Source organism: Acomys minous (genome assembly GCF_964271855.1).
Source record: "Acomys minous genome assembly, chromosome: 3".
NCBI classification, from domain to species: domain Eukaryota; kingdom Metazoa; phylum Chordata; class Mammalia; order Rodentia; family Muridae; genus Acomys; species Acomys minous.
In genome coordinates this window covers 114,039,376-114,063,693 of record NC_140485.1, presented here as the reverse complement: position 1 = coordinate 114,063,693, position 24,318 = coordinate 114,039,376, and the positions used below count along the sequence as shown (strand labels likewise).

The following is a 24,318-nucleotide window of genomic DNA, read 5'->3' as shown; positions in this document are numbered from 1 at the left end:
CAGCGCCAGCTGATACAACACAACCTCTACACTGAGGCTCAGGGATTGTCATAGAAAAGTGCAGAAAGATTGTAAGAGCCAGAGCACCTGGAAGTCTGCTGTGCGATTCCTTCTTTTACATATGCCAGGGAAGCTACAGCCATGAAATCACAACAATATGGCTGCCTGAACTACATCAGCGTGAGAAATGACAGCATCAGTTGACATGCCAACATGGAGGGGCAACCTCGCAAGCGGTCATCCCTAGAGTAAGAACTATAGGCAATTAATGACTGCTCAGAAGAGAATAAGTCTTCCCCAGGGGGGAGCCTCCTAATTGGTAATCCAATATGAAGAAGTCAGCCCTAAGAGCACATACATATGAACAACACTAAATGGACTCAAAAAATTTTGTGTATATAAATTTAAATGTGTGCATATATATTATATCTGTAATAACAATAATAACTAAAGAAAATATCAGTTTGAGAGGGAGTAGGGGGAACGTGAGAGGAGGTGGAAGGAGAAGGGGAAATAATGTAAATGAAGTACCCATATGAAATTCCTACATAAAAGTTGTCTTAAAGTAGCTCTTTCATTGTTAAGAGTCCCTCAAATTTACACTATAGAACAGTGGCTCTCAATCTGTGGGTTGAGACCCTTTGGGGCCAAATGACCTTTTTACAGGGGTCACCCAAGACCATCAGAAAACACATATATTTACATTTTGATTCATAGCAGTAGTAAATTACAGTTGTGATGTAGCAATAAAAGTAGTTTCATGGTTGGGGGTCACCACAACATGAGGAACTGTATTAAAGGGTTACAGTATTAGGAAGGTTGAGAACCATTGGTCTCTTCCCAAAGCAGTTCTTCCACCATGATAAAGAACATGCCAAGGTGGTGGGGACAATGCGGGGTCCACTCTTCTCAGAACAAGCCTCATGGCTGCTCATGCCACCTTGGCACTGGTCTGGCGGTACTTAAACAAGACTAGATTAAAGGCCGGGTGACATGTCCCAAAGTCTGTTCCCTCCAAACACATTTTAGGAAGCCATTTATCATGAAAACGTGATAAGACTTTGCATGTTAAAATATTTTGTGATTTAAATAAAAAACAGAACAAAACAAGAGAGAAACCTCCAGCAGTCTTTGGGAGAAGCAAAGCTTACAGTGGGAGTCTCGTGGCCACATATACAGTGTTCTCCTCAGACGCTCGGCCTTGCGAGCCTTATCACAGTGCGTGGAGTTCCACAGGACCCCCAGTGTGGAATGCAGTTCTGCAGGATACAGACTAATTATCTTCAGACTGGTCTCCTCTGCTAGGATGCTGCCTCCTGATCTAGCTCCCAGCTTGCATCGTGTGCTGAGATCTGTGGGGTCTAGGACTAGGACCGGCCCCACCCCTACAGTCCTGTAAGTCCAGTCTTAAGTGATCCCAAGAAAGATTTAATCCCTGCATCATTAAGACTTTCTTAAAGGTCTCAGTGGCCTTCTATACCTCTGATATGCCCCTTATTGGGACATTTCTCATACCCCAAACCACAAAGTGCACAGTGTCCTCAACAGACAGTCAAAGAACCTAACAGAAAATGTTAGAGGAACCCGGGCATAGGGAAGCAAAAGGGACTCTTCAACATTTCGTGGTGTTCAAAGGATGTTGCCAACAGCAGCTAGCTTGACAGTACTCAATAGTTTTTATTTACCACAACAGAAAGGTAAGTGTCAAATACGAGTGGAAAAGCAAAGGGCCAGGAGCCACGATGGATTAAACATCAACCTCACAGTTTACTTCTAGGCAGCATCTTAGGCAGGGTACCAATCCCTCCTCAGCCACAGCTACAAAATAGATGGGAACACCTGTTTCCCAGGGACGTAAGAACTTTGTTTTCTTACTGTATACAAGTTGGGATACTTTGCACTGATGATGGTCATCCAGAAGAAAGAAAAACAATGTATTCAGTGATACCTATGCTCCTCCCCCCAAGCCCAAGGCTCCTATGTGTTGTAAGCAGCGCAGGGCAGGGGTACCTGTGCCAAGGCTGGGTTCTGAATCCCTCTGTAATTATTCAGGAGTCCAGAGGCAGAGGCTGAGGGCAGTTACTAACAATGTCAAGACTCTTGAGATTTCCTGAACAAGTAGATTACATCTCAAATTTGGAAAGAGTTTGTAAGGTCTCCCAGATAGGTGATCAGTAATAACACAGTTTTGCCAAATTCTCACACACACACACACACACACACACACACACACACACACACACACACACACACACAAGAACATTTTAACAACTCAAAAGTAGGGCTGGAGAGATGGCTTAGTGGTTAAGAGTGCCACCTGCTCTTCAAGAGGTCCTGAGTTCAATTCCCAGCAACCACATGGTGGCTCACAACCATCTATAATGAGATCTGCTGCCCTCTTCTGTAAAGCACTCATATGCAATTTAAAAAGAACAAGAAACAAACAAACAAAAACCCAAAAGAAAACAGATATAATTAAAACCTCAGATATAATTAAAACCTCATTTCTGAACAACTACCATGAACGGGGCCACTAATGACCTTCCTGCAATACTTAGAAAAATATTAAAAGTTCTTCACATGCCAACAACAGGGGTTGCAAGACCTGCTTTCCAGAGAGCAAGTAGAAGGGCTCTGTGTAGAAAGCTGTGTGTGTGTGTGTGTGTGTGTGTGTGTGTGTGTGCGCGCGCGCTGCAGAGAGAAGATATCTGGGAACGAGAGTGAAAGGAGGGGCCCTTCCCAGAGAGGGCTTCTAGGACTATAGGAAAGTCTCTGCTTTGAGCCCTGGGACGTGTGCATTGTCACAGGGAGGTGTCAAGAGAAGAGGCTGGAGGGACAGCATCTGCATTCAGTCTGACTGCAAAGCCTACACTGTGTCCTGATCATCTACACATAAGAAAGCTTTTAATTGGTGCTGGAGAAATGGCTCAATGGTTACGAGCATGGGCTGCTCTTACAAAGGATCACAGTTCAATTCCCAGCACCCACATGGCAGCTCGCAACTGTCCGTGACTCCAATACTAGGGGATCTGACATCCTCTCACAGACATACACGTAAACAAAACACCAATGCACATTTAACTATTTCCTTAAAGCTTTTAAGGAGAATTTGATTTGCTAAATTTTAAAATCCTTCATGGTAGGTAGGTAAGTTTATCAAGTAAGTGACCCAGGGCTGGGGAGATGGATCCTTTGCTACAGTGCTGCCTGGTGACCGTGAGGACCCTGGTTCAGATCCCCAGAACTCACACAGAAAGCACAAAGGTGCATGCCGAAACCCAGCAATGGTGGCGTGGAGGCAGAGAAAGCGAACCCCCTGAATGTGCTGACTACTTCAATGCTCATCCTCTTTGCTGAAAGGTCCCGGAAAGTGAGGCCTTCTCTCAAATACAAAGCAAAGTGTAAGGTGCTTGAGTAAACATACCCAAGGGAGTTTGCAGACTCCTATATGCTCCTGTGTGCGCACGCATGCATACACACACACACACACACACACACACACACACACACACACACACGATCAAAAAGGAAAGTGGAGCTGTAGTGCTTGTTGCATATATGTAAGGTCCTTCATTTAAGCCAAAGAGGGGTAGAAGTACAACCGACAGGGGGAGAGAGTACTGGGGAGCCAAGAAACCAGGGAAAGAAATTCACTTATCTATCCACGTTGTGTTCTCCAGAGAGAATTCCCAGCTGACAACTCAGCTGCTGAGTACTTATTCCGCTACTTGGCAGAAGCATAGCATTGGCAGTCCAAGAAACTCCCCTCACTTAAGCGACAGTGAAGAACACATCAAAAGAAGTTAAACTCAAACCTCTTAAATGGGCTTATTCAATAAGCATAAGAGAGATGCAAACCCCACACTTGAAGCATCTCTCAACAAACACATATTGCTACAAAGGAGAATTTCCCTTTCAAATTGAGCTCGGCAGACACAAGCTCTGATGTTCTGCTCGCCCGGCCTGATAAGAACTGAGCTGCACACATATTGGAATTGGGATCTATAGTGGAGAGATGATAAGTTCTGCCCTGAGGGCCCAGGTTCACATATTGCGAGCAGCAAAACTCTACATTATTATGATGTGAGAAACCTAAGGACGATCCAGAACCAATCTTGGAGGCGATCAGTCTTCTATTCCCTGCTGGCCCTGAGCGACAGAAACCCAGGAGGCAGGTCCATACCTACATACAAATTCCATCCTTAGGTCTTATGGCTCTCTCCCTACCTGCCCTACTGGCTGTATCTAGTGAGAGCTGCCTTATTTACAGCATAACAGTATCTCTGTGACTTGCTGTCTGTGCTGTCGTGAAGCCTGTATGCAAAAGCAGTAGTCACCAAGGACTACAAAAAATCTCAACTTCCTGCCCCTCCATTTGTTCCTGTCAGAAGGTGAAATGTTTGAGATTCTGTGGCCTAACCTATTTACTTCCTCCAAAGGAGGAACAGAAAATGAAAAATGTCTTTCAAGAAAAAAAAAATGTACAGAGAAACTGAAATCGCACTGAGTGACATTAATGTCTGTCTAATAAGTTCCCAAAAGCTCTTGAGCTCACGTTCCATGGACAGAAACTACCTCAGAGCAAAAAGAAAGTGTTCTTAGTGCCATCCGCTCCTCAGCACACTACGCTAGCACTGTAATAACGGAAATTCTACACACGTTAGAAGGATCCAAGGGCCAGAAAAGGAACCAGAACCTGTGCGACACAGATACTTCCATGCGACACAGATACTTCCATGCTTTCACTACATATGCATGAACTTAAATTTAAAAGAGAGAGCTAAAAGTAGTGTCTTGTTCTTTTTATTTCATTTTTTTTAAGTGCTAAGAGTAGTACCTCCTAATTCTGCCTCATGTTTTTTATAGAACATGGAGCTAAAATGGAAGCATTTACACTCTGTTTCTCTTTTGCATGTAATAAATTAGATTTGACCAGATTCCCACCCCCGCCCCCCTCTCTCACAGAAGTCATGTCTCCAGGCTTATCTCGAGAACCATTTGTAGCCAGCCTCCCTATCAACAGATTGAACAGCTAAGCTGCATCCACCAAGTAAGACCGGACCAACAGGGTGAATCATTCAGAGTATTTAACACCCAGACGCAACTAGCCATGCAGAGCTTCCAATTCACTACACAGGAGTCTACGGTGAAACAGATGGGGGAGATACTCTGCTGACTTTGCAGGCTAAACACCCTTATTCAAAACACGCCAGAAACACAGTTTGATTGCACACAACTATACACAATATAAAAGTATGGCCCTACTTAGCGCTCAGTTAGCACACTGTGTGTGTGTGTGTGTGTGTGTGTGTGTGTGTGTGTGTGTGTGTGTACAGGGGGAGAGCAGACTGAACTTGAACAATGCATTAACCCATAATCAACACATGTGATGGCAACTTTGAGGCACACTGAAGACTTGTCTGATGAGGAACAACTCACATAGCAGATATGCAGGACCACTGCAACACAAACAGACTCACTGAACATGCCTAGAGACTCTTCTGTTCCCCTCACCACACACATGGCCTCCCGATCAGAATGTAACACCAGTAATTATAAAGCACTGCTGTTGAAATAGTCCTAGCCCAGGTTGCATTTTCATTTTTATTCCATGGCACTACATCACCACCACGACACCAACCTGATATATATATTCTCTCTCTCCCTCTCTCCCCCCACCGTGTGTGTGTGTGTGTGTGTGTGTGTGTGTGTGTGTGTGTGTCCCTTAAGATTCTTCTTTTACAATTCTGACTGTTGAGACAATTCCACTGTCTTTTAAGTCTGGGTCAGTCAACCTAGCGGCCACTTTTTTCTCTGCTAAAAGGGATTGAGGACTCTGTCACTAATACTCTTGACTCTTTTACTAACATTTTATGTCATTTCAAGACAGAGGACTTTCAGCAGAACCCAATAACTGGAATTTTTTTTAATCAACCCTCAATTTAAAAATAAAGGTGGGATTAAAAAAATAAAGCTGGGTGGTGGTAGCAGAGGCAGATGGATCTCTAAGTTCAAGGGCAACCTGGTTTATAGAGTGAGATCCAGGCCATTCAGAGCTAGAGAGAGACATCTTGTCTCAAAATAAATACATAAATAAAAATAAAAATAATAATAATAAAAACTTTTAAAAATGAAAAAAAAATCAGAAATCTGAATCGAAAGGTAACAAAAGAGTTCTAAGCTTATGCTACCTTTTTCTCTGGTCCTCCCGCAGTATGAGATGAATTTGAAGAAGTTACTAAGTATCTCTTTGGACTGGCTTACTTTGAAAGAAAAGTAACCAGTGAAAATGGGAGCGCTCACCGGAGGCTGACAAAGGAGTACTATGAGTTCAAGGCCAACCTGGGCTAGATCTGGGTTTGAAGCTGCCTTGCACTACACGCTGAAACACTGTCTCCAAAGCAGAAGTCATAATACAGAATGTTCAGGATTAGTGGAGGTAGCAGAGAACGTCAAGAATCTCAAGAAACAGATTTACAGCGCAGACCTCTGCCCCATCTCTAGGACAGCAGCATGGTTAACAGTCACATACCATGTACCTGTGACTTTATCTCTGCCATCCACTCACACTCAATCATGGCTTTGTTTTGTGCACTACCATATGTGTACAGCTTATCTCTCTAGATTAGGAAAGCACTGAGGCTAACGGCTGCCGTTCCGCCGCTTTATAGACTTAACATTCGCTGACTTCATGCTAAGTTCCGTGCCAATCATATTGAATGCTCCACAAATGAGCTGAGTGAACACACAACATTTATGGTACATTGGAGAAAGAAAGATAACAGAGAAAGCATTTACCATATTACATACAATGAACATGCAGTCTTTATAACCTCCAAAGCTCGTACTTCCAAATCCACTTTTTCCACTTAAATACGTATTTATTTCTCACTCACACTGCATGTCCATGTGTGTGTGGGCACTTATGTAGAAGCACACATGCCATGGCACTCCTGGGGAGATCGGAAGGTAACCTGGGGTCAGTTTTCGGACTCAGGTCATTACACTTGGTAGCAAGTGCCTTTCTTTACCCACAGATCTGCCTCCATGGTCCCCAAATCCACTTCTCTCTCCATGACCACCCAAGCTCAGCCAAGTTCCTTTGACACCTCCTTTTCCTTCCTCCAAAACTACCTGTCTTCTCAATGGGTCTTCCTCGACCTCATATCAAATTTAACTCTACATCAGGGCTGTTTCTGATGCTGCCTTTCCTCTACCTGCTGCCTAGCAGCCACGAACAATTGATCACTGGCTCAAATCCTCACATATCATTGAGATAATTTGTTTAAAGATTTATTTACTTATTCTGTACAATGTTCTGCCTGCATGGACACCTGCAGGCCAGAAGAGGGCATCAGATCACATGTAGATGGTTGTGAGCCACCATGTGGTTGCTGGGAATTGAACTCAGGACCTCTGAAAGAGCAGTTAGTGCTCTTAACCACTGAGCCATCTCTCCAGCCCTCACTGAGATAATTTAACATTGTAAAGAGACAACCCATAAGAATATCTCTGCCGGATAATGGAGCAAAAAAAGCAACATTAGAAAGTATTCCTTCTACAGAGCCCTAGAACCTCAGAACATCATATACAAATATGCACACATGCGAACATGTAATGATTTTAAATACAGTATCTTCACCTGTATTTTAACAAGCCCCAAATCCTAGGGAGGCATTGAGTCCACCCAATACTAGCAAATAGGAACAACGGCAGAGCAGATCTTCAGCAGGTCACCTTGTGAGCCGGTCAAAGAGAATCGATCACCTTTACTAGAGGTACAGTTCAGGTGTTTCTCAGCCTGGTTACTCATTTCTGGAGACTAATAGAAACGGGATATTTACTCTTGTGTATAACATTCAACACTATCAGCCAGCACCCAAGTTCATGTCTCCTGACTCTGCTGGTCACCCTACAGCATGTGTTCCCTTCCAGGGCACAAAGTGCAACTGTTACACAATATATATATATACATATACACACACACACACACACTAGAACTGACTCCAGCGGTTGTTACAATTGGCAGAGCTGCCCGTTATCTCTCCTCCTAGGCTAAAGATCCTGAGAGTCCATGGGAACTAAACCTAGCCTTTCACCGTTTCCACACCGTTAGAACTCAGTAACAACTCCTTAAGAAGCCAAAACCGGGGCTTGAGGGAAAGCTCCATGACCTATGGGTTCCACGGTCATGGATCATATTAAGTTACTTCTCTTACAAATTTTCTACCCCAATCTATCTACCATAAATCATGAGCATCTTATGTATGACAGGACACAAGTCCTAAAAGAAAAGAGAGATGGTTCAGTGGTCAAGAGCGCTTGCTGCTCCTGCAGAGGACCCAGGTTCCATCCCCAGCAGCTAGATCTCTGTTGGCCTCCCTAGGCACAAGTGGTACACAGACATACATATAGGGCAAACACCCATATGCATAAAATTAAAAAGTCAAAACAATAAACAAGGAGTTTACTCAAGAACTAGCTATCAATTACTCTAGAGTTAATTAAATGGACACGTACATCTTCTCTCTCTCATTGAGAGAGAGAGTTTTAATACCCTTAGGATATTGATTGAATAATCTATTAAAAAAAGGAGATGAAATAAAACCAATAAGAAGGGAGCGTGTCAGGGTTTGCTTTGTCAGATTCGTTATCATCAGGATGCAAATACTAACATAGTAACCCCCTTTTCCTGTCTAGATTTTAGAATTGGCTATAATGAGAAACGCAGCAGCAAAGACGTCTAGAAAAACAGGTGGGGGAAAGTGTTAGTTGGACTTTTCCTTAAAGCCAGTCATTCTCAGAAATCAAGTCCTGTCCTTCCCCGGGACTTCAGTGGCTGTCTGCCCAGTCTCAAGTCTCCTGTTTTCTCACCCTCTCTTCCAGGCAGACTCACACCTTACCACCACAACATGAACGGCAGTAAACAAATGGCCCGCAAACCAATCCATACTTCTCCAACCATTTCCTCAAGTAGGCGTTATTTTTAAGCATTTCGTTCATTTAGCCCTTCTAGTCATTTGGGACACAGTTGAGGCTGGCTTTGTTTTGTTTTTGGAGACAAGTTTTCTCTGTGTAGCCTTGGCTATCCTGGACTTGCTTTGTAGACCAGGCTGGCCTCGAACTCACAGCGATCAACCTGCCTCTGCCTCCCGAATGCTGGGATTAAAGGTGGGCACCACCACGCCCGGCCACAGTTGAGGCTTTGTAACCAGCAGCATGATAGAGCGCTGGTCTTCCATTCGGAAGCCAATATATCTTTTCTTTAAAAACAAAAGAGAATTGAGCTGGACGGTTGGCTTAGTGGTTAAGACTACTTGTTGCTCTTGTAGAGAACTGAGTTCAACTCCCATCACCCACTTGGCAGCTTGCAACCATCAATAATTCCAGCCCTAGGGGATCCAACACGTTCTTCTGATGTTGGCAGGTACCAAGCACAACTGTGCTGCACAGACGTACATGCAGGTGAAGCACTTATGAATAGAGTAGTAAATAAATAAACCTAAAAAAAATAGAAACAAACAGAAAAACAATAATGGAGAAGGAAAGAAAGAGAAGGCTGGCGATGACGGCATGCATCTTCAATGCCAGCGCTCCTGAGGCAAATGTGGGAGGAGCTCTGTGAGTTCCAGGTCAGCCTGGTGGTCTACATAGCGAGTTCCAGGCTAGAGCTAGAAAAAAGAAAAAGAAAGAAAACTAAAGAGAAAAGTAAAGCAAAACAAGACACTGCTAGAAATTTTTGACAAGTATATATGCTATCATACTGTAAAGCCGGCGAGGTGGCATGTGCCTGTAATCCCAGCACTCTGGGAGGCAAGGGCAGGCAGATCTCTATGAGTTCAAGGTCAGCCTGGTCTACAAAGTGAGTCCAGGACAGCCAAGAGTACACAGAGAAACCCTGTCTGGAGAAATAAACAAACAAACAAACAAAAGATCACCATGCTCTGCCCCAAACAACTTTATTCGTCTTCTTCATAAAGCCTGGCAATGTTGGGAGGGGAAAAATGACCACCACACACTTGGAATACCTCTTTACAACTCCCAAAATCTTACTTTATTTGAAACTTCCCTTCCAAAAAAGGCAAATGTTGCTGTTTTTCAGATGGGAAATCCAGGCTGAAGGTGACCCAGGAACCCATACATGATGAGGTATCAGATTACAGACTTGAGTTTTCAGCCTCCCACTCCAGCTTGCTCTGCACAGCCACAATGGCTCTTCAAGTGAAGACTAACAAGCAGTGTCTTGAATTCAGCACCACAGAAAGCACTCACTCTCCTTGGAATCACGCTCCTGTTTGCATGGCCTAGGAGCTGCCCTTGCCCACTGTCTCTGCAGTATCACACCACGCACACACTTACAAGAACTACACTTATGAATTCTACCGACTGAACTGCTTAAGAAAATCCACAGACAGAAAATGACAACAAGCTACCGCTTACAAACACTTTTGTTCTGACCATTTTCCAGCGTCATTGGTAATGCACACCTGACACAAGGAAGAGACTTAGTTCTCCTCATAAAAGGAAGCCTTTAAGCTGGGCGAGGTGGCACACGCCTGTAATCTCTGCACTTGGAAGGCAAAGGCAGGTGGATCTCTGTGAGTTTGAGGCCAGCCTGGTCTGCAAAGCCAATCCAGGATGGCCAAGGCCACACAGAGAAACCCTGTCTTGAAAAATAGACAAACAAACAAACAAACAAATGAAAGGAAGGCTTAGGGCAGTGAGATGGCTCAGTGGGTAACGGCACATGTCACTGAGCCCTACCTGCAGTGCCTAGAACCCATGTAAAGGTGGAAATAACTGCAAAGATGTCCTCTCACTGCCATAGACGAATGCTAATAATAAGTAAATGGGAAAATAAAAGCTAACTTTCATTTCCTTTTGTTTCTGCCAAACAGGAATTAGCAAACTCTTTAATACTCAAGACAGAGGAGGCAGAAGAGCCGATGGGCACGACGGAGGAAGAAGACTAAGAGTGGAAACCGCAGAAGCAGCCGAAAGAATATTTGGATATTCTACCTGAGCTGTGGCTTCCCACATTAAGAGGATGGCCTGGATTCTAACCGGAGTGCCTGGATTGTTTACTGGAATAAACCAGAACCCTCCAAGGTGACCAAAAAAAAAAAAAGATCTTATTAGACAGCACTTCTCTATATCTCCCATTCAGTTTTTTTTTTTCAAAACTTAGTAAGTCTATGCAATATCCCTAAAATATCTGGCATAAGAAGGCCTTCTTGGGTTTAACCCACAGGAGACATTTAAATGTTAATTATATGCTAATTAATTAACCCCACCCCCAGGGCGTCATAAATTTTAGCAACAAAATTGTAGCTCAGACTGCAAAGATGGTTAAAGTTCCCATGTCTTCCCTACCCTCCTACGTGTATCTATATAAGGTTAATTCACAACCATTTTGTTCTGGTTTTTCCACTTTTTCAACTCAAAAGAAAAAATAAATTGCTTTTAGTAGCTGAAACGCTAATTAAGAATGCAATAAATGGCCAGGTAGTAGTGGCGCACACACCTTTAAACCCAACATTCCTGAGGCAGAGACGGGTGAATCTCTGTGAATTTTAAGGCCAGCCTGGTCTACAGGCTACACGGAGAAACCGTGTTTCAAACCCCGCCCACCAACACCAAGAAAGAATCCGGTAACACGGAGGTGGGGGAGGGAAGGGGGGGGAGAGCAGGTTCAGACAATAAAATGACGGCCACAAAAGCATGAAGGCCTGAGTTCAGATCCTCGGTGGCACTCAGATAAAAGCCAGGTGCACTCTCATCTGTAACCTGAGCACTTGGGGGAGGGTAGCAACATAGGGAGCTCTGGAGCTCATTGGCCAAACAAACTAGCCAATCAGTGAGCCAGATTCAGTACCAGACCAGGTTTTAAAAAAAAAAAAGTGGAGAGCAAGACAGGAAAGGCACGTGCTTTCTGGCCTCCTCACGCAGCCACACCAAACACACACACCACAAGACAACCTCACTTTTGCCTAATGTTTCATTCACTTTTCTAGCACACTTGCTGTTTACTTGTTCATACATTTAAAGCAGTAACTTCAAACTTAGATTGGCTTTTTTGTTCATCCCTTCCCCGTGACCCCCCCCCCAACCCTGTCATACACTCTCCTTAATTTCCAAACGCAATGTCAAGTATTTCTGGTATAAACAAGCAATCTGTAGTAAAAAGCAACTCTTACCTCGAGGCGGCCGTAAAAGAACTGTCTGGTGGCCCTCAGAACTGCTGCGTACCCCCCAAGACTTCTCTTAAGGATCTAGCTTTGATTTTAAAAGAAGAAAAGAGGAGGGGAGGGGGGAATTCGAAGCCCTCTCACAAACCCTCCACACCCATAATCTACAATTCAAACTCAGCATGCATCATCCCACACGACACCGCTCTGTGTGCATTAAAATAAAATTAACCAGTTTTGCGTGAGGTGAAATTGATTCTAATCGTTGACATCATCCCCATATTCTAAATGCATGCAAAAAAAAAAAAAAAATCTCGCATTGTCCTGGTATGACAGCACTAGGAATACTGAGGCAGAAAGATATAGAAAGCTCAACGCGGGGCCTACATTGGTGGTCCCTGTCTCTTTCACTGTGACAGACAGGTGGCAGTTACAAGAATGATTTGACACAAACTTAGATTCTCCAATTTTTAATCTTTAAAATTCAAGATTCATTACAGAATACACACTGGAAAAGTTATGTAACATATATACACATAAGTGTTTTAAATAATAAATTATACAAAGTATCCCAAAGTAACTTTTTACTCAGTGAATCAAAGTTACTTTTACAATAAAGAGATACTATGTATTTTATGAGTATAGTATGTAGGTTAATGAATGACTTGTTAGCCTGAAATTATATGTATCAGAGAACAAAATGACTGGCACATATAAAAAGCAAATTTCAAAACATTTTCACTTTTTGCAAAGTTTTAAGCATAAGTTTCATTTTTATTTCTCCTTATCACTCCAAATTAAGCTATCTGCTATGACTCCTTAGAGGAAAGCAAAACAAAACGACGATGGTAAATATAAAACATTTTTTTTTAATCTAAAGAGTGCCAATCTCAAATCTCAGAATAAAAGGTATTTATTGTCTTTGTTTTTTTAATGAAAGCAAGGGTAGAAAATCACAGGCCCGAAAGTTCAAACTTCGTTGTTTCTAATGTACAAAACTTCTTTTTTCTGAGCAGCATCCTTTCTCACATCTGGCTGCTAACTCAGGTCCTCTAATTACTTCCACGTCTAAATGGACTACGTAGCTACAAGTAAAGGCCAAACTTTGCTCTCTGCTTCGCGAACTTGAGACGCGTTTAACCACTAGAGGTCCCCCCTTGGCCAGTTTTGCAGGCTCGCTATTTTGCTGCACTTGAAACTTTCCGGAGAAATGCTCTCTACTCGAGTCAGTGTTTTTCTAAAAACTTGCGCAAAAATCCACGCCATCGAGGTAGCCAGTACAGAGCCTCCCGCGCCCATCACACCAATAAAGACATCATAACCAACCATCTATGAAAATCAAAATGAAAATTCAACGCACTCATCCCAAGCGACGCACCCCCCCCCCCTTACACACACTCAAACCGGGTTCTTATTTCTCTCGTCTCAGTTTCCTTAACTTAGAACAATTTTTTAAAATCTATTTTTGTTCCTGGGCACTTTGGGTGATCTTAAATGTATGTTTCTGGCGGTAGCCCCAAGGTGGCAAAGGAGCGGGCCAAGGGATGCAGAAGGCGGGGGGGGGGGGGGGGAGGGCCGTGCAAACGGCGCCCGAGGAAGTTGCATAAGGAAAGAGACTCCGTTTTTCGGGTCCCCCCCCCAAAAAAAAAATCAGCGGGGAAAGAGAAGGAAAAGGAAGCTGGGCGGTGGCTGTAGAAGGACAGAGAAGGGAAACCGAAGCGACGTTTACCTTCGTGTCCCCGTGGAAGGGTGGGGCAAGAGCCCTGACCCACGCGACCCGGCAGTGCGGCTGGGTCTCCCACCGGGGTTCTCTCGGAGCGCAGACGGACAGACAGACACTTCAACCGGACGCGGGCCCGGCGCGGAGAAAGCCGTCCCGCCGGTCAACTTTCTCTCACGGCCGCACGGTGGGCCGTGATCGGATCGGATCGCGGGGTTCGGATCTCAGAACCACCATCCCCCCCGCTACCGTTCTTGTCTTTTGGATTTTCTCTCCCTTTCTCTCTATTTTTCCCCCCTTGAGGAGCTAATTAAAGTTTTCCCTCCACCAGCGCGCCCCTCGCCCCGCCGCTCTCAAGTTTGCCTCCTCCTCCGGTCGGCTGCTGGCTGGCGGGGCGCGCGGCGGATGCCTCCGCTCCTGCGCTTCCCGATCCCCACCCCCGCCGGCCTCTACTTCCCCCGCCCCGCCGCCGCCGCCGCGGCGGCGCGAGGCCGGCCCCGCCGGGCCCAGGACGCGAGCGTGGACCAGACAGCAGCCCATGAGCGCAGAACGGCGCCCGCACGCGGCGCGAAGCGGACCCGGGCCGCCGGCCTCTGCCACCCCGGGGCGCCCGTAAACAAGTTGCAGGCACCGCGGCCCCCGCCGCAGCCTCGCCGCCGCCTCGGCTCGCACGCCCGCGCCCGCACCGGCGGCGCTGCGCGGAGAAGAACGCCGCGACGGCGCGGGTGCCCGGCCCGGCCCGCGCCCTCCTCCCCGGAGGAACGGCAGTGTGGGGCCCGCGCCGCCGCGCTTCCTAAAAGCACTTTCCTGCCGCGGGCAGAAGGAGGGGGAAAAAAAAAAAATCAAGCGGAGGCTTTATTTCTTTTTTTTTTTTTTTTCCGTGCAACTTTCCCAAAATGGCGGAAATTGGAGGCGATCTCTAGGAAATTCTCCCACAGTCGGCGGCGGCGAGCGGGGAAGGTGGCGAGCGGGGAGAGCACACGCAAACTCTCGGCCGCCAGCCCCGCCGCGGCTCGGGTGTGCGTGCGTGTGAGGGTGCGTGTGCGCGGTGCGAGTCGCGGAGGCCTCTCCGCGCGCGCTCACACTCACACACACAGACACACACACATACACACACACACACACACGGCCGCGCCGGCGAGACGCGCCTCTGCCACATTCAACCAGTCCGTTCTCCGCAGCCGAGCCGGGAAGCAAAGTGGCCCGGCCTCTTTTCCCACTGCCTCGGTCTCCCGTACTTGGACTTCTCGCGCTCGCTCGCTCTCCCGGTGCGCGCCCGGCACAAAGGCCACACGGGCGGAGGGGGCCGCAGGGGCGGCGCGCCGGGGCTCGCCTCCTCCCGCCGCCGCACCGAGTCGCGACCGCGATCGTGCCCACGGTCCCCTCCCGAAGCCGGTTCCCTCCCCCCCCTCCCGCCCTCCCTTTGCCTCGGGCCGACCGCTCTCGGCGCCCCCCGGGGAGGCTGCGGCTCCGCCGCGTTTCCCTCAGCGCCGCCCCGGACACGCAGCCCCGCGGCGCCGCGCTCCCCCCAGCGCCGCCACCCCGCGCCCGGTGTCAAAAAAGCGACCAAAGTGACAAGCTCGGGAGGGGGGGGGCGGCGCGGGGGAGGGGGCCCACACGCATCCCGCCGCCTGCGCGCCGGCGACGGCCCGACGCGGTCGCCTCGGCCCGCTCCCTTCCGCACGGCCCCCCACACCCTTCCCCGTGTGCGCGCAAAGGAGGAAAAAATACAAGTCTCTCCTCCCCCCCATTTTTTCCTTTCTCTTTTCTCTCTCTTTTGTTCCTCTTTCGCACTCGCACTCACTACTTCAGAGTGAGATGCCCACAGACTCCCTCTCCAGCCGCTTCCGAGTCACTTGCCCACTTTTTTTCCCCGGGATTAAGTTTTCTCCTCTTTCCCAGAGGCGCAGAGAAGTGGGGGAGAAACCCCTTCTCTCCTTCCCCTCCCCTGATCTCTTTCCCAAGACGAGGGTGCGCTTCCTTCCCTCTCTAGATCTCAGAACTTTCATCCTCACCCAGAAAAAAAGCCAATGAATGGCTTTGGCACGGGCCGATCTGCGGATTAATTAGAGATTAGATCCGATCAACCGCTTCTTACCCCCAAATTTTCTCTTTTTTTTTTTCTCCGTCTCACGAGTAGTCCTGACAAATGGTCCAGGGCTGCGGGCGCAGTGCGCATGTGCGCGTAGAGTCAGGGCTGGGGAGAGGGGAAACTGCGCTGGTGCCGGTGCCGCCGCCGCCGCCGCGGCTGCCGGGGAGGCTCGCGCTGGCTTCCCTGTTACTGCCGCTGCGCCTTCGCCGCTGGAAAGCAGCAATTGAGCGGCTCGGCCGAGGCGGCCGCCCGCAGACATCTGCTTCAGGTGCATCCCTTCGCGATCCTCGTCGCTGGTTCCGAGCCGGTTCAAAGAACGGCCCGAACAAATGTGAAAGACTGAGAAGGTTATAGGTTTCTTTGTCTGCTTTTGCACTTTACTTTTTTTCTAAGGCAATTCTCAGAGCAGCGAATCCACCATGTGCTGGTTAAATGTGTGCATTCAGCCATTAAAGAGTGGGCCCTGGTCTCACACCATTGCTACCCGGGGGCTGGATACATGCCACAGGTCAGGGGGGGCGGGGGAGGAAATAAAGTTCTAAGCGTGTACGGAGTTTAATTTGCCCTTTTCGGGACTGGAAGAATGCATAATAAAGTCTGAAACTTGCGCGTTCTTTCCGCATCCTAAATGAGATTTATATTGACAGCTTCGGCGGGTTAGGCCTCTGTTGTTAGGGATGCTGGGAGTTCTACCTCAACTTAGAAATCCCTGGTAAAGTGCCTAGGCAATAAGAGGAGACCGCCCGCTTAATGTACTCAATCAAGATGGCTGAGCTTTCCTAAATAGCAAACCCTGCCTTTGTCAGCGCGTCAAATCTGGATCAAGCTAGCGTTGCATTTGGATATAGACAGTTCTCTGCTTACAGACTGCAAGCTGGCTTTGGGGGAGTTTACCGTTTCCCCTTTTCTACAAGGCTGGAGGGTAGACAAAACAATTCAAAGTAATTAAAGTTACAGTGAATATGTTGATACCAATAGGAGAGTTTGCTGTGAAAAAGAAAGATAACAGTAACGTGTGATTTCTGTGATGGTGAGGCAAGCCTTGCCTGAACTTCGCAGGGAGGAAAGGGAAAGCTGTGGGGAAGTAAAGGAAAGCTCCGCCTCCAGCGTGTACTGTTTGTTTTGCATCTACTAAAGGGTACAGGGGCCTGGCTCTGCTATTGTTGCCTGAGGCCTAGAATTTAAATATACCGCAGATGGAAATTTCGTATTAAAAAGCCTTCCTCTAAAATGTAAGTAAGATTATTCTTGATTGAATTTTTTTTTCTTTCACTCAAGGAATGTTCCTTGAACTAGTTTCAGAAAATAAACTCTTAAATTCTTTCTTGGGGCCCCTGAGGTGGCCATCAAGAAGCAGGGCCGCCATGTACTGCTGCCACTACTGGAGAGACCAGCCCCCAAACGGAGGCACGTGGCTTAACACGTGCTTCCGAACACAGGCGCTAACTAACACTGAAGAGCTTAAAAGAGTACATAAATATAAGTTTCCCGTGTTAAGCAGCCACTGGTTGGGGGTGGGGGGGTCGGGGGTGGTGTGCAGGACGGAAGGTCCGGTCAGTGAGAGCTGTTCAGAATCTCAGACCACCACCTGACGACTGATTCCCGTCATTACGTCCAACCTGCTTTGGCCTTGCGAGGACAGCTTCATTAGCAGACAGGAATTTCCGCTTCAGTCCTTTTCTTCCCAACTCTTCAGTAACAAAAAAGTGAAACGGCCCAAGGCAGACTACAAGAGAAAGAAAAAGGGGGCCCTGAGTTTTTTGTCTTAACCTAAGACCTTGCCCCAAGAAAATAAAAATTGATTTCAAAATCTTCTTTCTAAACCGGCATCATAAAGTCATTCACTAGCTAATGTTAGGTGATATAGAGTCTATTGTGTCTATGTTTTCATAGACATCGATTCTATAGCCCTTTGTTTGTTTGTTTGTTTAATTAAGTTTTCAGTTTGGTTTTTGGTATAGGGTCCTATATGGAAACCCAGGCTGGCCTTAGTTTCCCAGCAGTCCCCCTACCTCAGCTTCCTAAGTGCAGGGACAGTAGGTGTTTGCAATCATGCCCACCCTCTACTTCCTGCAAAGTGCCTGAGATGGAGAGGTGCCCAAAAGTAACATTGTGTGCAACTAAGTTACTGTAGTAAATACAGTGGCAGCAAGAATTGAGGAGCACCCATAGCAACAAGGAAGGACGCAGATCCAGGATGTCTGATGCTCAGTTATCCTAGAAGAGTCTATGAAGGAAAAGCCAATCAGAGAAGGCCTATTAAATCCATAGGTTGAGAGAGCAGGCCTCACAAGGAAACCTGCACTGGTGAGGGCTGCCTAACAGAAACAGAGATGGCGGACACTGTATCTTTGCTCTGAAAGTCACTGTGAGAAACTTCATCTGGAGATGTTGCTAAAATGTGGCCCAGGATAGTGGAGATAGTGAAGATCCTGAAGACCAGTAAGAATAAGGAATTGAAAAACTGCTCCTCCCTCCCCTGTCAAAATAATAAAATTTTAAATTTAAAAAATTTCCTAGCTGTGTGGTGATGGTGCACGCCTTTAATCCCAGCACTTGGGAGGCAGAGGCAGGTGGATTGCTATGAGTTCAAGGCCAGCCTGCTCTACAGAGCGAGTTTGAGGACAGCCAGGGCTACACAGAGAAACCCTGTCTCAGGAAAAAAAAAATCCTTAAATGCCGCCATCACAGACAGAGATGCCATTAGAACCTAAATATCAATTTTATTCATAGAAATCAGTATTGTAGGAGCTGGGCATGGTGGCCCATGCCTTTAATCCCAGTACTTGGGAGGCAGAGGCAGGTGGATTGCTATGAGTTCAAGGCCAGCCTGGTCTACAAAGTGAATCCAGGACAGCCAGGGATGTTACACAGAGAAACCTTGTCTTAAAAACCCAAAAATAAAACAATCAATAAATAAAAAAATAAAAATAAAATAATAAATAAATAAAAAACAGTATTGTAGTCAGTACATTGACATTGGAGCATTTGTTCTTCAGGAAAGTAATATTAGCATATTATACAGAAGCTTCTTTACCTGCATTCAGCGATTCACCTACCTTTCTCTGGCAAATACTTTATACTCTGGCCAGCATCACTTCATCTTCTCTACCTCTTGCTTATCTGACCCCACCACATCTCAGAAAGTGTGAATACTAAACTCATTTTTCAGATGTAGGCCTACCACTTCCTGACATCCCAAACAAGGAGATTACCTCAGTCCCTTATTTTTTTTCTGTATTTTTATATCAAATATAAATATAGATTCCTAGATATACTGAACCCAAAGTAATTTTACATGGACAATATTTTCAGCAAATTACAGCACGCACTCTTCAACAACAATTTGAGGCTTCTCAACAGGTCCCAGGCGAAGGCCATTCAAAACACCTGACGTTCTATCCTGTAACTTGCACTGGGCATGAACGTCCAGGTTAGACGCACTCACTCCCTGTCCCTACCACTAGGCCCATCCTGCCTTCTGGACACAGGCCTGGGGTAGGCAGCCTCCTCCATGAGCTAGGCCCCCATCCCAACGCAGTTTAAAGATGCTTAAGAATGGGGTCCAGTGTGTTTGTGCCTTGTCCCACTTGGGCCACCACCACTGGGAAACAAGGAACAAGCCCATCTACATTTTGGAGGCTTCCTTTCCCTCCTGAGTTTGACAATGGAAAAAGACTATCCTGGGCCTCTTTAAAACCCATGTCCTTCTGCCCCTCCCTAAGTAACAGGAACACGTCACATTTTAGTACAAATGACATGGAACCCAGGGAGTGCTGTAGGTCAGGAGTGAGGAATCACGTACCTTCCAAGTACCAGAGCCTGGTCATTGGAGAGCTCACTCCGTGGGCTTAAGCCTGCGCTAATGAGATAAAGGTCAGAGATTCCATTTCCCCACAGCTAGTTAGAGTCATCTGTTTTATAGCCACAGCCTCTTTTCCTAGCCCAGGGCCTCATGTAATATGTGTGATTGGTCACCACACATTGAGGTAAAGTTAAATATTTCTAGAAAAGTTGCTTGAGTGACGCATACTAAAAATTCTGGGGTTTACTGATTTGTCTTACTTGTAAGTATGCCTCGAGTGATTAGATAATTGATTTTTTATTTTATTTTATTTCTTTGCCTAGGTAACTGTGTGCTTTATGTTATTCCAAGGAAGTAAATATTGGTTTCAGGCAGATTCTTTCTGCTGATATTTATAACAACTCAGTTTGATCTTCCTCTTAGCCTTTCCCCGCTTGCAACCCATTTTTGCTCTAAAGTATTTTACAGCAACTTGGGTCCATGTGTATGTAAAATAGATATACAAATCAAGCATTTATTTATAACAAATCATAGAATTTTGTTTTAAAAAAAATTCTTTGGTATTATAACCATACCATTTATAAAGATGAAAGCAGATCTGCACACTAGTAAGATGAATGTGCGTGTTCATTGCTACATCAAGAATTAAATCTCAACTGAATATTTAATATTGCGGGACATAGGGCAACTTCATAATTTTCCAGAGTTTATTGACATTTTGATTACATAATCACCAATACTGGGAATATCATTTCACATAAATGTGTACTGCAAAATGATAGAAATATGTTTAGGGCCATTTCAGACATTTTTAATAAATTTGTCCTAATTCCAAACAAAATTTTACTTTGCAATATTCTTAATGAAATTCAAGTCAACAATGCAAATAGCAGCTCTTAAAAATCAAACATTCTAGCCAGGCATGGTGGTGCACTCCTTTAATCCCAGCACTTGGGAGGCAGAGAAAGGTGGATCACTGTGAATTCGAGGCCAACCTGGTCTACAAAGTGAGTACAGGATAGTCAAGGCTACACAGAGAGACCCTGTCTCAGAAAACCAAAACAAACAAACAAACAAAAAAAAAACCAACAACATTCTAACAAGATACAATCCAAAGATATACTAATTTGATACTTACATGCTGAGGGATGATAACAGTAAAATATTAAAAGTCCTTGTTTTCCCTGGGTGTGGTGGTACATGCCTTTAATTCCAGCACTTGGGAGGCAGAGGCAGGCCTGGTCTACATAATGAGTCTAGGATAGCCAAGGCTATTATACAAAGAAACCCTGTCTCAAAAAACAAAAAAAAAGCTGGGTGTGGTGGCGCACGCCTTTAATCCCAGCACTCGGGAGGCAGAGGCAGGCGGATCATTCTGAGTTTGAGGCCAGCCTGGTCTACAAAGGGAGTCCAGGACAGCCAAGGCTACACAAAGAAACCCTGTCTCAAAAAAAAAAAAAAAAAAAAACAAAAAACAAAAAAGAAAGCAGGGTGTGGTGGTGCACACCTTTAATCCCAAAACTTGGGAGAAAGAGGCAGGTGGATCCCTGAGTTCGAGGCCAGCCTGGTCTACATAGTGAGTCCAGGACAGCCACAGCTACATGGTGAAACCCTGTCTCAAAAAAAAAAAAAGTCTTTGCAAAAAGTATTGTAAGTACAATTAAAACACTGTAGGCCATAACATACAGCCATCTCAAGTCTGCACCTCCGTATTGTGGGTGACATTTGCTGGCATCTTTCACAAGGCCCATGTTCAGAATGAATGCTTCTGTAAAGTCAACATAGCACAGGAGAGCCCTCCAGAAACGGCTTATATGTTCTGCATGGTTTTGTTTGTTTGTTTGTTTGTTGTTTTTTGTTTGTTTGTTTGTTGTTTTTTGTTTGGTTTTTCAAGACAGGGTTTCTCTGTGTAGCCTCGGCTGTCATGGACTCACTTTGTAGACCAGGCTGGCCTCGAACTCACAAAGCTCTGCCTGCCTCTGCCTCCTGAGTGCTGGGAGTAAAGGTGTGCACTGCCACCACACCTGCCCAGCTCCCACAGACTTTAATTCCAATCTGGATTCCGGTTCTGTGACACATCCGCATATGCTATTAGCACAGAGCCTGTGACCCTGAAATAACATTGCAATTCTGAGAGCATGCTACATGTCCCAGCACTTGGGTCACACCGAGACACAAGGACCAATAGCTCAATCAAGACCTGTCTGGCCTCTGTTGAAGCTGTCTGTAAACAAAGCCAAATTCAAGTATCTTAGAGGAATAGCTGTTGCCTGCCACACACAAAGGATTTGGCCAATCCCTGGCTCTGCTAAAAGTAAAGATAATAAATAAATAAACTAATAAGGAAATTTTAAAAAGGAAACCTAACTCTCAAAGCCGGGGTACTAAGCAATATTAGTGAGAACAAGCTGGATTTCAGAACCCATCAATGGCAGCAGTCCGCAATTATTCCCTTAGTGATCTGATTCAGAATTATCTTTGCTTCTACCCTGGCTTCCTGGCCACGGGTGATTGGATCAGGAGTTAACCTTTCATGCGAAAACTGAATGGAGAGGGCAACCCGGAGTCACCAGAGAGTGCTCGCAGTCTGCAGCCACACTTAGCCATAGCTACCAGAGACGACGGTAGTCAATAGGCCTTACAAATAGTAAAACACTCATAGACAGAGGAAGATACTAACAACAGCTTCCCTGGGGGCGGGGCAAGCGGGGCCCAAGATGGCTGCTCCCAGCTACCTTTGCTACCTTCGTTTCCTTAGGCTAAGTGAGGAATGGCCAGTGCACAAGAGCAAACAGGGCCAGGATTTGGATGCTCGCCTGCGGCAGCGGGTAGCACAAGCCTTTCAGGAGGGAGAGAACACCCAGATTGTAGAAGCCAAGGCCTGTGATCAGGTGTACGAAAGCTCAGCACGACTGCACTCAAACACAAGTACGGTCGACCCAGAGACACCAGTTGTAGTGACCTGTCTGTGGAAGAATACAAACTGCTCCTGTCCATGGGCACTTTGGAAGAGTTTCAAGAGATGAATAAGAGCACGTGGAAGAAACTACAGGAGAAATTTGCACCCACAAGGCCAGAGGAAAAGCATAAAGCTTGAGCTCCAGTCTTGTCCTGCCCACGTACCTAATCTTCTGATGGTCATCAATAAAACTGTCCGCCTCTCCCTTAAAAAAACCAAAACAAACAAACAAACAAACAAACAAAAACAAAAAACCACTAACAACTATGGCACACAGCTGTAATCCTGAGGCAACAACAAAGTGCAGCCAAGAAAATCACAAGATTGAAACCATTGCAGAGGCCACATAACACAATTCTGTTTTAAATAAGAAGTGTGGACCAGTTATATACCACCTTTGCTCTCCGTTCTTTCTTTCTTTCTTTCTTTCTTTCTTTTTTTTTTTTAAGATTTATTTCTTTATTATTATGTATACAATGTTCTGCCTGCATGCACACCCGCAGGCTAGAGGAAGGCATCACATCATGTTACGTTACAGATGGTTGTGAACCACCATGTGGGTGCTGGGAATTGAACTCAGGGCCTTTGGAAGAGCAGGCAGCACTCTTAACCACTGAGCCATCTCTCTAGCCCCCCTTTGCTCCCCTTTCTATGTTTGTATAATGAAATGATTGGCAATCCTTAGCCCAGGAGGGTGTTATAAAAGTTTTATGAATAATGCAAGAAAAAGTTCTCAGTATTTAGTTGTAATGAATAAATGTTAATGACTTGCTCATTTTTGTCATATTTACCAGATTTTGGGAAAGTGTGTGTGTGTGTATGTGTGTGTGTGTGTGTGTGTATGTGTGTGTGTGTGTGTGTGTGTGTGTACGTGCTTTGACTATGAAACGTCTCCTGAAGGCTTGTGTGCTGAAGTGCAATGTCCAATGTACAGAGGAAAGGGACTGGATCAGGACACCTGTGTTTGACCTGATCAATGATTTAATCCTTTTATGGCTCCACAGTTGAATGGACTTCAGGGAACTGAAGGAAACTGTGGGGTGCAGTCATGACAGGCATAAGTGGCTTAGGAGGAAATGTCTTTGAAGGGAACATCTTACACCTGCCTCTTCCTCTCTGTTTCTCTGTGTCCTGCCTACCCTGAGGGCAGCAGCTTCTTCTACCACTCCTGTATTCTACCTCATCTCACGCCCAGAGCAATACAAATGTCCTCAGGGAAAGAAATAAAGAAAGACAGACGGATGGATGGAAGGAAGGAGAGAGAGAGAGAGAGAGAGAGAGAGAGAGAGAGAGAAGGCTGAACCCTCAGAAACTGTGAGCCAACAGAGATTTCCTCCCTGAGGCTGTTTTCTCAAGTGTTTTTGTCACAGATGAAAAGCTGTCTAACACAATGAGTTGTTCTGGTATGTTTATCAATGTGGAGTGATTGAGTTAAGCTAATTAATGTATCCAGCACTTCACACACTTGTCCATGATCTCCTGGTCTTAACTGAAACACTGTATCCACTGACCCCCGGCTCCCCCAATCTCCAGCACTCCCTCTGAAGATCACAA

The 24,318-nt window shown here is 45.8% G+C and overlaps 1 protein-coding gene, 1 long non-coding RNA gene and 1 pseudogene across 7 annotated transcripts in view; 1 reads left to right on the top strand and 2 right to left on the bottom strand.

Moving 5' to 3' along the window:
* The window catches only part of L3MBTL3 (L3MBTL histone methyl-lysine binding protein 3), a 106,002-nt gene extending 89,911 nt beyond the window's left edge, over positions 1-16,091 (bottom strand). Inside the window, exon 1 of one of the 5 annotated variants that reach the window (XM_084775420.1) lies at positions 16,007-16,091. The gene's annotated coding sequence lies outside the window, so the exon portion shown is untranslated. Of the gene's footprint in view, positions 1-13,917; positions 14,225-15,146; positions 15,262-15,923; positions 15,943-16,006 lie in introns of those variants that run through there. The other 4 variants (XM_084775421.1, XM_084775422.1, XM_084775419.1 and 1 more) reach the window with 4 other exon arrangements.
* A 1,509-nt stretch (positions 16,092-17,600) lies between these two features.
* On the bottom strand, positions 17,601-20,963 carry LOC311593730. The gene is made up of 3 exons (XR_014777821.1): positions 20,944-20,963; positions 19,806-19,857; positions 17,601-17,726 (listed from the first exon to the last, which is right to left on the bottom strand). It is a non-coding gene; the product is annotated as an uncharacterized lncRNA (long non-coding RNA).
* A 1,559-nt stretch (positions 20,964-22,522) lies between these two features.
* LOC311593831 (ubiquinol-cytochrome c reductase complex assembly factor 2-like) lies at positions 22,523-22,902 on the top strand (annotated as a pseudogene). The gene has a single exon. The product of its transcript is annotated as a ubiquinol-cytochrome c reductase complex assembly factor 2-like (transcript).
* The last annotated feature ends 1,416 nt before the right edge of the window (positions 22,903-24,318 follow it).